Source organism: Adiantum capillus-veneris, chromosome 3 (assembly GCF_014529385.1).
Source record: "Adiantum capillus-veneris isolate H3 chromosome 3, ASM1452938v2, whole genome shotgun sequence".
NCBI lineage: Eukaryota > Viridiplantae > Streptophyta > Polypodiopsida > Polypodiales > Pteridaceae > Adiantum > Adiantum capillus-veneris.
The window spans coordinates 60,779,173-60,796,265 of NC_140933.1; positions in this window are offsets into that span (position 1 = coordinate 60,779,173).

A 17,093-nucleotide genomic window follows, 5' to 3' on the forward strand; every position below is an offset into this window, starting at 1 on the left:
ACCCTTCGACACCATTATTGATGGAGAGAGAAGAAGAGTGGAGAATTCCACTTTGATTGATACACCAAGTGTAAGACCTTCTTTGATTAGAGTTGATCTTCCAAGGTTAGCTTGTTACAAGAATGGCTAGTCTTCTTCTAGGAAAAAGTGTAGGCTTGGGCTTATGTTAATGGCTAAGTACAATTAGGCGTTACTACTCACTCCCTCATGATTTCCTCTCATCAATGGCTTAAATGCTTGAGTTCCTTCCAAGGAAGAAGAGGTCCCCTTTTATAGGTGAAGGAAACCCCCAAGGGTTTACACAAGAAGAGAGGAGCCAGTGTGAACAAGAATTGGAAAAGTTGGAAATGAGCTGCCCCTGCATGATGTGAGCAGACTGGGCTCCAGTATTTTGATCATTCTCCTCAACCGTAGCTCCAAATAAAAAAGTAAAATTATGGGCAAAAACTTCAGCTCATTAGCTACGATTTTCATTTTTAAAATCGTTTTCCAATTCGGATTGGAACCTTGTGTAAAAAATTCAGCAAAATAGGGTCCATTTATGGCAATCACCTGCTTCATGTAGAATCTCATTTGTAAGCTTTCCCTTTTTAGCTGATTGCATGCCATTTGGCCAAATTTGACCATGATGGTCACTCACCTCTTCATCACAAAAATGCTCAATTTTTACTCCATAAGTAATTGCCTCAACTGAAGAGGTGGCATGCTTGGTTGCCATATCTTCAACTAAGGTTTGCATTCCCCCCTTCCCAAAGTTAGTTCTCAAGGGTAGACCTGTCTCTCTTAAGTGGATTTTACCATCCTTAAAAAAGACAACATCTTTTGACAAAGCATCACTAAAATCTGTAGCAACCTCAATATCAGATTGTAGTTTATAAGTTGGGCCTTTTGTCTTACCTTTTGTTGGCTCTTTCTTCTTTCCTGTTGTAGACTCCTCCATGAGTACTTCAGGTGGAGATGCTCCTTTTGTTGAGGGTGTTTGAGAAGGAATTGAGTCACTTATTCCCCCAGTTCTAGAAGCTCTTTTTGATGGTCCTTCATCAGCATTCTCACGTCTGCGCTTCTCTTCTACAATTGCCTCATTTTGTTGTCATTTTGTAATGTAGGCATGCACTGACAATGAGTCCACTGGATCATTCCATCCTGTTTCTAGACGTATGCAATCACCTGCTTCATGTAGAATCTCTTTTGTAAGCTTTCCCTTTTTAGCTAATTGCATGACATTTGGCCAAATTTGACCATGATGGTCACTCACCTCTTCATCACAAAAATGCTCAATTTTTACTCCATAAGTAGTTGCCTCAACTGAAGAGGTGGCATGCTTGGTTGCCATATCTTCAACTAAGGTTTGCATTCCCCCCTTCCCAAAGTTAGTTCTCAAGGGTAGACCTGTCTCTCTTAAGTGGATTTTACCATCCTTAAAAAAGACAACATCTTTTGACAAAGCATCACTAAAATCATCACAATCCCTTCTTACATGGTCTGTACTATCACACCAAATACATTGATGGGGGCTTTTCACAAGCCAAGCTCCCATACCCCTCTTCTCTCGTCCCACCCCATGAAAACCCTCTCTTAGGGAGGGAGTGATAAAAAGCATTGGAAAAAGTAAGAAAAAAATAAAGTATGATTATGTAAATATATAAGAAAGGTAAAATAGGCCACCTCATGCCTGCGGGGTAGCCCATCCCCACCTTGCCTCCTTTTTCTCCACTGTTGCCCCGCCGTGTGTCCCTTTTCCTATCCTCCACTCAAAAGGTCAACCCCCTCTCTCTTCCCCTTGTCCTTTCTCCTTTCTCTCTCCCCTCAAGCTACCCCACCTCTCACCAATAATGCATTATAACTCACCAATAATGCACCAACTCACATGCAACTTACCCTATCTTCCAAAATAGTATACCCCACCCCCTCTTTCTCTCTCCTATCATATCCCATGACCCAAATACCCCCCTCTCTCTCTAAAGGGCGCCATGTCTCTTGTCTTGTAGCTAAATAACCTCCCCCATACTCACACACAATCAGTTTCACTGAAAAAGGTGCCCACAGACCCATCCCCACCCGGTGGTTACCAGATTTTTCTTGTGTTCACACATCTGCACACAGATTCACCTCTGAACACACTCCCCTGTCTCCCCTCTTGTAATTATTTATTCTCTATGTCACCTCTCACTTTTTTTCATCAACCCATCTCTCTCTCTTAGCTCTCTCTCTCTCTCATGAGACTGCTGTTCTGGCACATATACACACAGCCAGACAAGTGGGGCCCACAGTCACATGGCCTATGTAGTAATGATTTCTTCATTTCTAAATTCTAGAATTTCTCCCCTCCTCCCCTTTATAAAGAGGGAATCACCATCACACAAAAACACACAACATCACCAAAGAACACACTATGCACTGTGTGTGCCTAGTGCACACACACACACCCACACCATCACCATCACCGCAATCACCATGCTTGTCTTGAGCATGACCTCTACACCCTTGGCTATGGAAGATGAAGGGCAACTAAATGAAGGATGATGGCCATAATCCTCGTGCGAGTCTTCGCCATCAACTCCCACCTATCCGCCATGTGCTCTACCACTCTCTCCCTTCTCATTCCACTACCCTATGCTCCCCATTTCATCGCCTAATTCTCTAAATAAAGCTTGAGGTTTTGTGAGTATGTTTTCTTGCAATGTTTTGCCCATGTGAGGTGTGCAAAATCGCCACCTAGTCTTGTGTTTTGGAGTGAGCTTGTGTATATGTGAAGGGTGTGCGGATTCGCCATCCTTTTTTGATGCCTAAGTACTAAGCCGCTATACCCCCTCCCTCACTCTCTCTCTCTCTCTCACTTGATGTCATTCCCTTTCCTTTTCATCATTACTCCCAAGCATCCATCTCTCTTGGATGAAAACTTTGTTATGGTGGTGTGTTGTTTGCGTCCTAGCCACTGAAGCTAGGTGGTGCCCCCTGTTTGCTTTACCATGACAGGCTCGAGGCGCGCCATTCGGTCCCCGGTGTTTTAGAGGCCGTCGGGGTTCGGGGTTCGCTTTGCTCCCATCATTTGGTGCCCCCACTGAGGATCTTTTCATGAAACCCTTCAGTTTACAAGACTAAAACCCCTAAACTATTGTGAATGGATGAATGGATAGCAGGATTTGCTAATTAGACGACAGAAGAAGAAGAACTCCAAGCACAACTAGACGAACTCCGCATCTCCATCAAAGCTTGAGTGCCAGGCGTAACGGTAATCGATTTGCAGTGGGAGAGTCAACCAACACGCCAAACCCAGTGGATATACATAGGCCAAGTGCCAAGAAGAAGAAGGAGAAGGTCGGAACCATGTCCGCAACCTACAACCAACCCACAACAACAAAATGGAAGGAGCTCTACAAAATAGAGAATCAACACTATTCTACTTTGAGAATCGGGTAACTCAAGTCACCAAGGTAATTACCACAGTCAGTTTTCAAGTCGCACCTGATGCTGCAGCACAGATAACGGAAGCATTGGCTCACACTCTCACTAGAGAAACTAGGGATCTACTGAGTTTGTTTCAGAAAAGAACACCACCCTCTCCCACAAGCTTGGACAGTGACTAAGCACCTCTAAGCTTCACATGAATCAGTACAACCTACCTCAAGACAGATCACACATACCAACACGTGTACGCTCAATCAAGGTAATACTAGATTTAAAGGCTCACTACCAGCACGTCATTGACACCATGCCGGGTGGGGAGCGGTTTTTGGAGGTTCTGGCATCATATCAACCATTTGTCTTACCTTTGGTACAAGGCAATGTACCGTTTGAAGTTTTAATCTATGTCCTAGTATAAGAGGGTATACACGCCTCCTTGTAAAGAAGAAAAAAAACTTTTGCAAGTTAAGCAGTGTGTCTTTCTAGCTCTCTCTCAGTAATCATGGCAAGTGTAGCATTTCCAACATTTAAAGGAAAGAAGGGGGAGGATTTGGTAACAGACTTCCTAGATGACTTTGAAGTAGCATGTGTAGTGAGCAACAAAGATACGGATGAATCCCGGGTTAGAATCTTTAAGCATCTCATGAAGCTAGAAGCTAGATCATGGTACAATGCACTTCCACAAGCAACCAAGGATGACTGGGAACCCTTAAAAACCGCTTTTAAGAGGCGCTTTGGGGGAGGTACCACTTCAGAAAAGTTGTGGGACAAGTTGAGAGACTTGAAGTAAGAGGGTCTTTTAGAATATGCCACCTATGAGTCCAAATTTGTGGATTTGTGGGAACGGTGGGTTGAGTCACTGGCTAGGGGGGAAGCTGCACCCGATTTCTAAAAAAATATCGGTTCACGCATGGCTTATGGCCACTTCTCAAGGAGAAGGTGAAAGGTAGATTCCCGGCTACGTACGAGTTAGCCGTTGAGATTGCTCGCCTTAAGGACAAGAAGCTGCGAATGAAAGCCAAAGAAACCAAGTCAACAGAAGCAGGAACATCGCGTCGACCAGCAACTACGACAACCACCATACCACCACCACCGGCTCTTGGGGTAAGAGATGACCAACAAGATATGTTGGCCCATATTACTAACCAACTGCAGAATTTGTCTGTCCACTTAATACAGCAAGGGAGGAGTCAAGAAAGAGATCAAGACCCTGGAAGAGCACGACGACAAAACAGGGAGTATCATTGGTACAACTGCGGAGAAGACGGTCATGGTATGTACTACTGTCCCAAACCACGACAAAACTATAATAGAGGAGGTAGGAGGAACCAATTGTCACCCCCTAGAGAAAGAACACCCCCACCCCGAGCACCACCCCCACCAACACAAATTCTACGTCCACCCCAGACACCACTACAAGCATCCATCCCACCTCTTCCACCAGCCCCACCACCCACCTCTTCCACCAGCCCCACCACCTGATCGCCCTGTAAACATCATAAGGCTAGAAGAGAAAGGAAAAGCCGTAGTAGTGGATCCACCCAGAGCAAAGGAGAGGGACAAGGGTAAGTAGAAGGTAACCTTTTTAGAACCACTTGAAGCCATGACTGTGAAAAGAGCTAGGAGGGAGAAATCTACACAATCAGATGATGAGAGAAGCATGAGAGGAGAAACTAGCAAGAGGCTATCCAGGCCACGGCGGAAATTGGGCATCACCGACTTCCAGCTAGGGGAATGTTCTAAGCCCTATGATCTAACATTGGATGTGGCAGAGCAAGGACCGAAGATTACATGGACACAGCTGCTACATCTTGTACCTAAAGTAAGGTGACAATGGTTTAAAATGGTAAGTACAAGACGCTCCAAAACAAAGGTAGCCGGAGCAATTTCGGGATGCAACATGGATGACATCCTTCCAATTGTCGACGTAAACATAAAAGGAAAGAGGGTTGGAAACACCTACATTGATGGAGGTGCACAAATCTGTGTAATGAGCGAAGCTATGATGCTTCGATTAGGGCTCGAGGTTGACAGGCCTTCTCCATGCAAGGCAAAGATGGCAAACAACGCAAAAGTTAAGTGTGTGGGTGTGGTAAGTGCCATGAAAATCAAAGCTTTCAACAATGAGGTAGAGGTAGATGTTTTTGTAATGCCTACTAAGGGGGAGGGCTATCCACTAATTTTGGGAAGGCTATGGTTGATGGCCATGAAGGCAAAACAGGACTGGGGTACTGGCCTTCTACACATGACCGGTAAGAAAGGGGAGACAATCTACTACGACATGAGGATTGGCAAGCAGAAGCAAATGAATCTAGAAACATCGGCAGATGAAACCACTAGCGAATCTTCCAGTTCTGAGGAGGAGACCACATCCACCAACGAAAGTGACAGTTCCATTGATGTGATGGGTATCATTATGAAGGATCCACAGAGGAAGCACAGCTAGTGATCCATCACCAAAAGGGCAACCCAATGAAGAGGAGAGCAAATCACCTAGCCTAGGAGGAAGTAGGTTGAAGGGTATGTTGTCTACGGAATTGACACTTGAGGAGAAAGATAGTTTTTTGCAAATGTTGATGGGATTTCCTAACCTGTTCATTGACAACTATGAAAGAATCACAGGCATTACAGTGGTGGAACATCATATTAAGTTGAAGGAAGGGGTAAAACCAATTGTGCAAAAGCTAATACGACTGGGGGTCATACAAGAAAAGGCACTCTTGGCCGAGGTAAGGAAACTGCTGGAGGCGGGATTCATCTATCCTGTAGAAAACTCAGAATGGGTGTCACCCGTAGTGGTGACACTTAAAAAGAATGGTAAGTGGAGAGTCTGTGTTGACTACAAACCACTAAATGCAGCTACAAAGAGAGACCACTTTCCTCTCCCTTTCTTGGATGAAATTCTGAATGAAGTAGCGGGTTTTGAATGCTATACCGTCTGTGATGGTTATTCTGGATACTTTCAAATACGCATAGCCTTGGAAGATCAGCTAAAACCACTTTTATCATGCCATGGGGTTGTTTTGCATACAGGGTTATGCCATTTGGTCTCACAAATGCACTTGCCACATTCCAGAGATATGTCACATATGTTTTTCATCTGTTCTTCGGAACATCCATAAGAGTGTTCATTGATGATTTTTGTATATATAGCTCCCGTATTTCAGATTTAGAAAAGGTAACTGAAGGTTTGGCCAGGTTGCAGAGCCTAGGTGGGCAATTAAATGTGGATAAATGCCACATTGGGGAGAGTAAAGTCATTCTACTAGGCCATGAAATTTCAGCAAAAGGTATCAACGCGACCCCAAGTCCGCACTCATAGCCCTACCTTCACCAAGGGACCGCACGTCAACTGGTCTCTTTTCTACAGAAGGTGAGGGTACTTAAGTAGATTCATACATCTACTATCACAACTTGTTCTACCACTGCAACAACTCACTCAAAGATCAACTTTCACTTGGGACGAGGAAAGCGAACATCACTACAACAAGGTAAAGGAGGTCTTAGCCACTCTGCCAACTATCTCACCACCTAAGTGGGATGAAAAAATTCTATGTCACCTCAAGTGTTGGTGATGACTCATTGGGGGCTGTGCTACTCCAAAAGGATAGGACGACATCTTTCATGAGGCCAATCTACTTCTCTAGTCGAATGATGACAGCAGGAGAGAAAGGTTTCACCCATGTGGAACACTTAGTCCTAGCTCTTAGATTTGCAACTACAAAGTTTAGGTCATATTTGTTGCCTAATCAATTTGTGATTCTAACCACGGATGAAATATTTCCCTATGTTGTACAACACATGGATGTGTCTGCTAGAATTACTAAATGGCTAGTTCGTCTGCAAGAGTTTGACTACACTACAGGTAGAAAGCACGACAAGGGCAAGTTTGGGGGGACTCATGACCTACCAAGTCTTTGAAAGGAAGGAGAAGCAATCTAAGGAAGGAGAAGTCCGATTACCTCCAGTACCACCGATGGTAGAAGGAGCATACTCTCTCTACTTTGATGGAGCCTACAAGCGAGCGTCCGACAAAGCAGCTGCAGGCATAGTGGTCTTTGATGACAAAGGGACAAAGGTATTTTCGTTGGGCCAATTGTTAGATTCACATTCTAACAATGAAGCTGAGTATGCAGCACTAACCAAGGGTCTACAATGGTGCGTCTCGCAAGGTATACAACACCTTAATGTATTTGGGGATGCTCTACTTCTATCAAGTTTGGAGCATTTATAATTTTTAAGTATCTTTATTTCTGCAAACATATGTATATGGATATGAGTTAATGGTTATATTTTCTTGAGTGGTGCTACTTTGGTCTTCATATCTAAGCTTGTCACTTTCTTTCAAAAGTTAAACAATTAATGCAAACATATTATATGATGTTGATATTGTCTTGTGGGTGGCTAGGGTCTATATCTAATTGCACTTTCCACCAAAAAAAATCTCTCGGCGTTCTATGACCCAATGCCTTGCCACCAAAAAAAGGTCTCGGGCGTCGCTATAAACATCGCTATATGGTGGCTTAAACGTCGCTATGATCGTCGCTATATAGCGATGAATATAGCAACGTATATAGTGACCGTTATAGCGACGTTCCCGTATCGACGCTCTCAGCGACGCTCTTAGCGACGCCGGGGAGTATAAAAACCGAATGTATTGCGGTCGCTAACAGCGTCACAAGTGCACACAACCTCTTGTAGTGCAATGTGGATCATGGTTGAGTAGGAGGATACTTACAAAACGTTGTTCACTATCCCACAACACCTTAACTCATATAAGCAGCTGCATAGCTTAATGATAAATCATCTCAATAGAAATTACATTAAGTGTAAGGGAACTCCACAATCTTAGGATGGTTAATTTCACATGCCATGTAAAGAAGAAAAAGATCTTTTTGCTTTTAATAGTCTAATGATATTATCCATGTTGCAAACTGCTTGAGTCTGTGTCCTTTAATATATGTACAAAGAGAACACTTTCAAGGAAGATTAGAAAAAAGTTTGAATTGTTAACTACATGTCCTAATGAAATAAATATTAACCAACTTCAAATATAGTATTGAAAAAATTATAAATTGAGGGAGGGATTGGGAATATATGTTGCACACTAAAAAGGATCGTAAACATCATGCCATGATAAATCACAATCAATAAGAAAGGAACAAGAATGTAAAAGGATCAATAAGATCCTGTCACAATTGCTACGTAGATACCTGAGAGATTTTTTTACTATTATTATTTTTAAATTTATTTTTGGTTCAATTATTGTTTATTTTTATCCTTAGTTTCCAAGTTAAGCTAGTCCAAGTGTAGAATAGTAGTCTCATTTTTAAAATCTTGTGCATCAGGAATCCTACCTACCCAAAATGTATGGAAGACATGTGGTGCTTACTGTGAGAATTCCTTTTAGCAAAGAGAAATAATTTGTAGCAGCACCCTTATTAACTATGGTTACCACGTAAAATACCAGAAGGTAGAATCGTATGAAGTGCCTTAAAGCCAGATTTTGCGCTAGAAAAGGCTCATACTAGGATTAGATGTTGGGCTTCTAGCGCCCAGGTCACAGGAAGGCTAAGGTTAAAGGTCCAAGATCAAAGGGAAAATTGATTATTTACCATATATACCATATGTGCCCTAGAAAATTAACTAACATCTAATAGAAATTTTATTTTTAAGTTTTCATGGTTAGACCATCATCTACTATCATGAGCTAATGATAATAGGAGAATGGGACATTAACTATAGACCAAAATTCCCATGAGTGACAAATTAATATTTATTCATGTGTTTTTTATTAACAGTATCATTGAGATGTACACAATTGAAAATTGTTGACACTTTGTGTGGAGTACGAAATATTATTTGACTAATGAGTAGTCTGTGATTTGGTAGCCCAACTAATATATTTTTTGTAGTATCCACATATTCAAAAAAGTACCATTCAGATTGGTGCTTTGTTTTGAATTCGCAGCATGCGTGGCAAGAGACAGAACATGGATTGTGAGTGTATGAGGGAGGAGCGACCTGGCCATTGTAAAGAAGTGTGTGTAAGAGAACCTCCATGCACAAAAAATCTTGACCATCTTCTTATGGGACCAAATGCATACAATTCTTATGGATCGAATACAATGTCTCGGTACAAAAATAGAATGAAGTAAATTGTGAGACTAAACCTAAAAGCCTAAAATCAGCATCGTCGTCGTCGTCAATGCTGGAGTATGCTAGGTCGTGGCCGTTGTCGGAGAAAGTATTCCAAAAGTTGTTGAAGAGCGTCGCCGATATCTGCTTCTGTAAGTAGCCGTACAGGGAGGGGGAAGGTAGAGAGAATAGGAACAATACCACAGTTGAACTGAAACAGCAGATGGAACTTGGTAGAACAACCGAGTCAAGACATAAAGGGCGGAGTCTCCTTCTGAGAAGCACTGGCTATTGCAAAAGGATAATATATATATTGTACATTTTATTATTCAAGTTCTCTTTTATGAGCTTTGGACATTTATGTCCGGCCGGCTAGTTTGTACTCAATTGGACCATTCAAGAAATCTATAGATCAAACACGTGCAAGAGGGAAATGGTCACTCTTGCATGGGGGGAGATTGCACCCAGAGTGTGTGTATTCTTCTCTCCTCTCCTCTCTTCTCTCTCGTCATGCTGGCATAGCACTCCACTCTAGGAGGTGCACCTGCACATGTTCTTTCGCTCTTTCCCGCTCTCTATCTCTCTTTGTTCGTGTTTATCATCGATTATGTGCTCGTGGATGCGTGAAGTATGCAGCTCTATCGTTTTATTGTCTGTAGTGTGTTATTTTACGTATTTTACAGGCCTTCCGCGCCCCCGTCTGTAGCATGAGCAAGTGTGTATCTAATCCCTCTTTTTCTACAAAAATTCTTGAACTCGGTTAATGTGTGCTCTTCTTTGTTATCAATGCACAAAGCCTTCAACTTCTTGCCAGACTGGTTCTCTACCATTTCAAGGAATTTCTCAAAGGTAGAAAAACTTCACCTTTCTTCTTCAAGAGGTAGACGTGGCCACACCTTCCGAGTAGACTAATATATGAATGTTAGGAAATATAAATCCCCCTTAGTGATGTGTGCGGAATAGGCCCACATATATCACTATGTACTAAGTCTAGAGGATTCCCTAACTGTCTATTCAATGGTGAAGTGGTAACCCTAGTTTTCTTTCCATAAATACAATGCTCACACAAACTAAAATCAGAATAGTTTAAGACATGCAAGTAGCCCAAACATTGAAGTTGTTTCATGTATTTTTGACTCATGTGACCAAGCCAGCTATGCCATAACTCAATAGAAGGTAACTTGACAACACAAATGGAAAGAAGAACAGGATCGGCATTCATTTTTGAGAACCTACACAAGTAAGTTCAAAACTTCTTCAAATCTTCACCATCACAAGGATTCCCTCACTTCATTCAACCATATATCTTACTTCAACCATCCACCTCATTCTACCCATTGTAAATATATCATTAACTTTTCAGTGATTACTAACACTAACCACTAACCTACTAACACAAAATATCCATTGACCTAACCATAAAAGGCACCTCACCTCAAGACACGTACATAGTAAAAACTCCCTCTCTCTCTCTCTCTCTCTCTCTCTCTCTCTCTCTCTCTCTCTCTCTCCTCTCTCTCTCTCTCTCTCTCCTTCATTAACTCTATAATTTCACCCTATTTGCCATCAATAATGCCTTTTCCTTGAGCCCACATCCATGACTCAAGCAGACAAAGAAGGCCCGCAATGTTTTGATATTCATAAAAATCATAATCCTCATTTGTTAGCTTGTAAATTAGGATTTCCAATAATCTTAATGAGGGTCTCCAACCTATAAATAGCCCCCCTCTCCTTCTTTTAAATGATCCCCAAGCATCCCAACACTCTATACAACGAGGAGAGATTTAGGTGTAGTCATCACCTTGTGAGCTTCACACTTGGTCAAGGAGAAGCTTTGATGTTACACATTGCATAGTGAGAGAGTGTGAGTGTCCTATCTCAAACCACTATTGTACATGCTCTTTCACTATCAACAATTGAGGTTTTGGTGCTTCAAAGGCATGCTTGGCTTCAAGATCTTTGTCCTTCCACTTGCGTAAAGTTCTTTGGCAAATGAAAGGTGACTTGTGTCTTTTAAGTTCTATCATTTGAGCTTGTTTAAAAAAGTGCTTAGTGTGTTTTTGTTGCCAAATTTGTGTCGATTTTAAGAGGGTATTGTGGTGAGAGGTCTCCCACACCCCTAAGACAATGGGAGCGTGTGTTGGAAATGTTTAGCATTTACTATGCATTGTGTTAGGTTTTGTACAAGCTTTATGGTCGCATTGTAACAAACCATCTCCATTTGCAAGTCACAAACAAGGTATTATGAAAGTTTCCATTTCTCTCTCTCTTCCCTTTGCTTAGCTCTCTCTTGCTCCATTTGGTGTTGGTCTTGGTGTGAGATTGCTTGTATGTGTTTTTGTTGCTCCTCTTCTTGGTTGTGACAAAATCTCTCTTCCGTCCTAGTTCGCATCCCATAACTAGGTGATCCCCCTTCATTTGTTTAGTTGTGGGTTTGTTGTTTTTGTTTCTTGCTTGTGGTTGCCCCAACCCCAATTGAGTAGCACGGGAGCCTTGAGGGGTGTTTAGAGGTCGCCTCTCTTGTTACCCGCCCCGGATCGCTCACTAGTAAAACAAAAATGTTTTCTTTTTTAAGTTTTGTAAGCTCCTATAAGAGGGGATGCACACGTTTTTGTAGGGTCTTTTTGACAATTTGGTCTTTTCCACTTTTGCTCCACAAAGAGGCGAGAGCCATTGTGTGCTGGCGAGGTGCGGCTATGGAGCTGTGATGTCTATGCAGAGCCTAAGGGGTTGCCAGGTTATGTGTTGAGATCCTCGAGGAGTGTGTCTTCTTAGAGCTATGTTGTAAATGGTGTTTTTTGTCATTCAAAGCCATCATTGTTGTGCAATTGTGTTGATTTCCCCTTTTTGTCTCTGCTTGTGTGCGTGTGTTGACGTGTGTGCCCCCTCCTCCCCCCCCAGAGTCTATTGCAAAGAGAGAGATAGAGAGAGGCTGTGTGTGTGGTGAAGGTAGTAAATCAGGTTGGACAGAATGATTGGTCAAGTTTGTGGTGTCGTAACATGCACGTGTGCATGTGCATTTGGTCATGTGCAAATGATGGTTTTCTTCTGAGTTGTGTGAGTTTTGAAGGTGAACGCTAGTGGATTGGGGTGATGTACTGTATATCCTGGGCTATAGAGAGGCATGTTGGTTGTGTTCTGGTTGTGTTTCTCTTTCCATCTTTTGGTGTCCCCCACTAAGGAGCCCACTTATGCTCTGATTGAAGTTGAAGCATAGATTTAGCCGATGTTGAAAGTGCGAGATTTGAAGAGCAGGTGTTGCTAAGCATGGCGTGGATAGGATTCTCGGTTTTCACTAGGGTTGAATATGCGGAGGTATGCCTATAGGATTACGGATTGTTTTAGCTAGAGAGTAGTGTGTCGAGGGAAGACTGTGTGGTGCGAGTATTCCCACCCCTGGTTCGTGGAAAATCAAAGCGGTGGTTAGATGAATTGCGTGATGAAGAAAAGGCGAATCATAAAGCCCTAGAAGCAGCTTTTTGAAGCAAGTTTGTTGCAGATGCACAGTTGGACGAAGTGAAGAGAAAGGTTGATTGATTGAATCAAAGTTTTGATGGAGATTTTCAGGCGTTCAAATGGGAGTTTGAAGCCCTTTGGGGAAGTTGGTCAAGATAAATGCTATTGAAGAGAAAGGGCAGACAAAGAAGATATTGAAGACACGACATGCGAGACAGAGTTTTTCAGATGCAATGATGTCAAAGCGGATTGAAGCGATGAGAGTTGAGTAGAAAGGGTGCAAAGGGAAGTACCTGTGCAAGATGAATGGAGGGTCTTGTGGCTGCAAAGAGATGGCGTTGTTCCCATGCCAAGAATGCCAGTTAGAGCATCTCCAATTATGCAAGAAGTGAAGATGGTTCTAGATCAAGCAAGAGATGTGTTGCCAAATTGAGGTATGGATGTTCAGGCTCCTTTAATGAATGCTAGAGAGAAGAGAGTATGGCTTGCAGATGATTGAAGTCAAAGCTATGAAGCTGGAAGAGATTCATGAGCTTGAGACAGAGGATGAGGTTGAGCGGAGTGATAGTAGCTTTATGGATGCAAATACGAGCTAGGAAACAGAGTTTTCCTGATCAAGGTATGAAGATTTTGCTCTTTTGAATGTGCATGGAGATGCGGTGCATATGTGTGAAGAGCATAGAGCAGTACAAGAGGAGATTCTTGATGATGACCAAGCTGAGGAATCCAATCCTAGGGATGAAGACCAAGATGATGGGGTGCGGGGAGATTTTCTCTCTACTTTGCTAGAGTATGATGCAAGAGTAGAAGAGGTTATTGAAGGGGAGGCAATTAAAGCTAGTAGGAAAATGGAGCGGATTAACTTTGAAGGGTTGATGGCTGAATCAGAAGGGCTTGATGGTGCTGAGATCAAGCGCATTGTTGATGAAGAGGAGAGCGTGGAGCCAAAGATGGTGGAGATTCTAGTGCAGCAGACATGTCATTTGGTGGACAAAGAAGAGGCCCACGTGGTGTCTTTGCTTCTCTTGAAGGTATGTGAGTTATGTTTGATGGGTGTTCTGGTAGATATATCTCTGCAATGGGTAATTCACTAAAGGTCTCCACTTTCTATGGTTGGGTAGGAGGGCTAGGTATATTTTGTTTGTGTGATGGTGGCCCGTGGCACGATGGTGCTCCATTTGAAGATGCTTGGATGCAGGTAGATGCTTGGAGTGAGGAAGGTAGGCCATGGGTAGCCTACAAGTATGATGGCCTATGTGCCGGGGTGCAGCAATATGGGATGCAGTTACACATGGGTGGAAGGAGTTAGAGCCAAGTTTTTGATCCAGATGGAAGACATGATGTGATGCAAGGGGCGGGGCAACCCACTTAAGGTCTGATAGTAGGAAGAATAAAGCTTAATACATTTGGTTTTGGTTTTCTTACAGTGTTTGCCAGCATGTGCAGTTTGTAGGAGAATAAACCATGTGTGTGGTTGAACATAAATGTTCAACAAGGGGGTTGGGCAATGATGGTGCAACCAAAGTTGGTCGACGATAGAAGATGGAATAAGCATGGATTTGTATTCTAGGAGGTTCATGACAAAGAGCTAAGCAGATGGGAAGATATTGGACAGATAGGTAGCAGCGGTTGTGTATGGTTGATGAGGTTTCATAGACCAGAAGGGCTCCAAAAAGGGCTGAATGGTATGGAAAGTGAAGGATGTCCAAGGTGTAGGTTTTGTGTTTAGAGGTGAAGAGGTTGGAGTTCTTAGGGAACTGGTCCAGACGGCTCATCAAACAGAGTCACGGTGTACAAGGTATGTCAGTTTGAAGTTGGAGGTGTTTACAGATCTTAGATGGAAAGGGCAGGTGATGACAGATGGTCAAAACCAGTTTAAAGTGATGGATGTGTAGATCTTGTGATATGGATCATGTCGGTCTTCTTCGATTGACAATCAGGTCTCAGAGGCCAAGTTACAGAGGTTTGAAGTTTTGATTCAAACTAGTTCTGTGCCAGTTTGGTCGCCTCAGCCAGTGTGCCATCTAAGGCTTTTGGAGCCTTGCCAGGGTTTGTATGTGAAGCATGCGGTACGTGAAGGCCACACGAAGAGACGGCTCACCCATCAAAGTCCAGAGTGTGAGATTATAGCTGAGCAGGTTGGTCCATATGATTTTTTGCAATTTTGGGGTAGTTGGCGGTTCGAGGCCATCCAGAAGTCAATGTGCAATGGGGAGAGATCGGCTCGAAGTCGGAAATGGCAAGTTCCTGGGGGATGTCGCGGTTCGGTCATCGTGTTTGTGTGCACCAAATGGTAGAGGATTGAAGAGGGGTGGAGAAAGTGATTTTCTTTGAAGTTTTTGGTGGTGGTTTTGAGGAGTTTGTGGGGAACTTGGAGGGCAAGGCCTCAGGGCCTGCCACATGTTAGCAAACTAGTCCCACATGGAAAACCGCGACAATATATTGCGGGGTATATGGGCCATAGTGGGCATCTTTTATGGGTAATGTGATGGTGAGAGAGAGCTTGAGATCTCTTGGCTATGGAGTCTCCCCTTGGGCTCTGCACGGCGTGAGCAGACAACGCTATAGGCACATTCGAGTGGTGACCTTGGCGGTTTCTATTGTGACACCGGCCATGTTCGATTGATGATGTGGCATCCCTGGTTGGCGACATGTCCTGCGCCCATGAGGGACACTATTTTTTTAGGGAAAACCTGGGGATCAATGACGGCGTTGTCGTTGGCCCTAGGGGGTTATCCATGCGTGTCTTGAGGAGCAAGGGTTACCGAAGGGGTATTTCTCATGCAAATGGAGGTGGAAAGTCAGCCAAGTGTCCCGAGCATGCAGGATGTGCCAAATAAGGAAGTGACAAGTGGTTGTAATGCAAGGAAAATTCCTAAATGAAGCTCCAGCTGATTCCACGAGGCAGTTAAACCAAAATATTTGTTTTTTAAAGTTTTGTAAGCTCCTATACGAGGGGCTACACACATTTTTGTAGGGGCTTTTTTTCGGTTTGGCTTTTGTCACTTTTGCTCCACGAAGAGGTGAGAGCCGTTGTGTCCAGCCGACGTGCGGCTATGGAGCTATGATGTCTATGCGGAGCCGAAGGGGCATCCAGGTTATGTGTTGAGCTCGCCGATGAGTGTGCCGGCTTGGTGCTATGTTGTAAATGGTTTTTTTTGTGAGTCAAAGCCATCATTGTTGTGCAATTGTGTCGATTCTTCCTTCCCCCTTCTCTTCTCTGTAGGTGTGCGTGTGTTTTCGGTCATGTGTCGGCATGTGTGCCCCTCCGAGGTCTATTGTGCAAAGAGAGATAGAGAGAGGCTCTATGTGTGGTGAAAGAAGTGGATTAGGTTGTGCGGAATGATTGGTCAAGTTTGTGGTATGCATGTGCATTTGGTTGTGTGCAAATAGTGGTTTGTGTGTGAGTCGTGTGAGTTTTGAAGGTGAATTCTAGTGGATTGGAGTGATGTGTATATCCTGGGCTATACAGAGGCATGTTGGTTGTGTTCTTGGTTTGTTCCCCTTTCCAGTATGCTCCCTAATCAGCAATGATTAGCATTAGTCTATGAAGGGTGAAGCCTTAGCGTAACCATGGTGCTAGGGTTAGAGTTAGAGAGATAGTGATTAGAGTTAGGTTATGCCAATAGCCAGGGATTTTAATTACGCGATGATGCATTTTGTTAAATGTTAATTATTTTTGTTATTATCACTATTTTTTTCATGTTAATAACATATCTAATGTCATGACCTACGAAAACCGGTAGAAAACGTAGAACCGGCGGGGCAACCAACAATCCCGGAGGGCCCGGCGGGCTCGGCGGGCACAGCAAGAATCCCGCCGGCCCCATCATGTACCCCCTCCATATTTGGCGGCTCTATATAACCCTGTAGTAGACATCACATCACATCACCGCTTCCTCTAAATTTGGTCATCATTTAAAATTTAGAAGAAAAACTAAAGGTAAAAAAATGAATAGTCTTTAAAAAAAATTAAAAATTAATGTAACTCTGATCATGGATCATTAGTTCTTTTTTGGACTGAACTGATTCTTGAAAGAGGTAGAAAGGTGAAACTTTGGGTCGGTATCTCTACATTTGGGATGGACTAATCT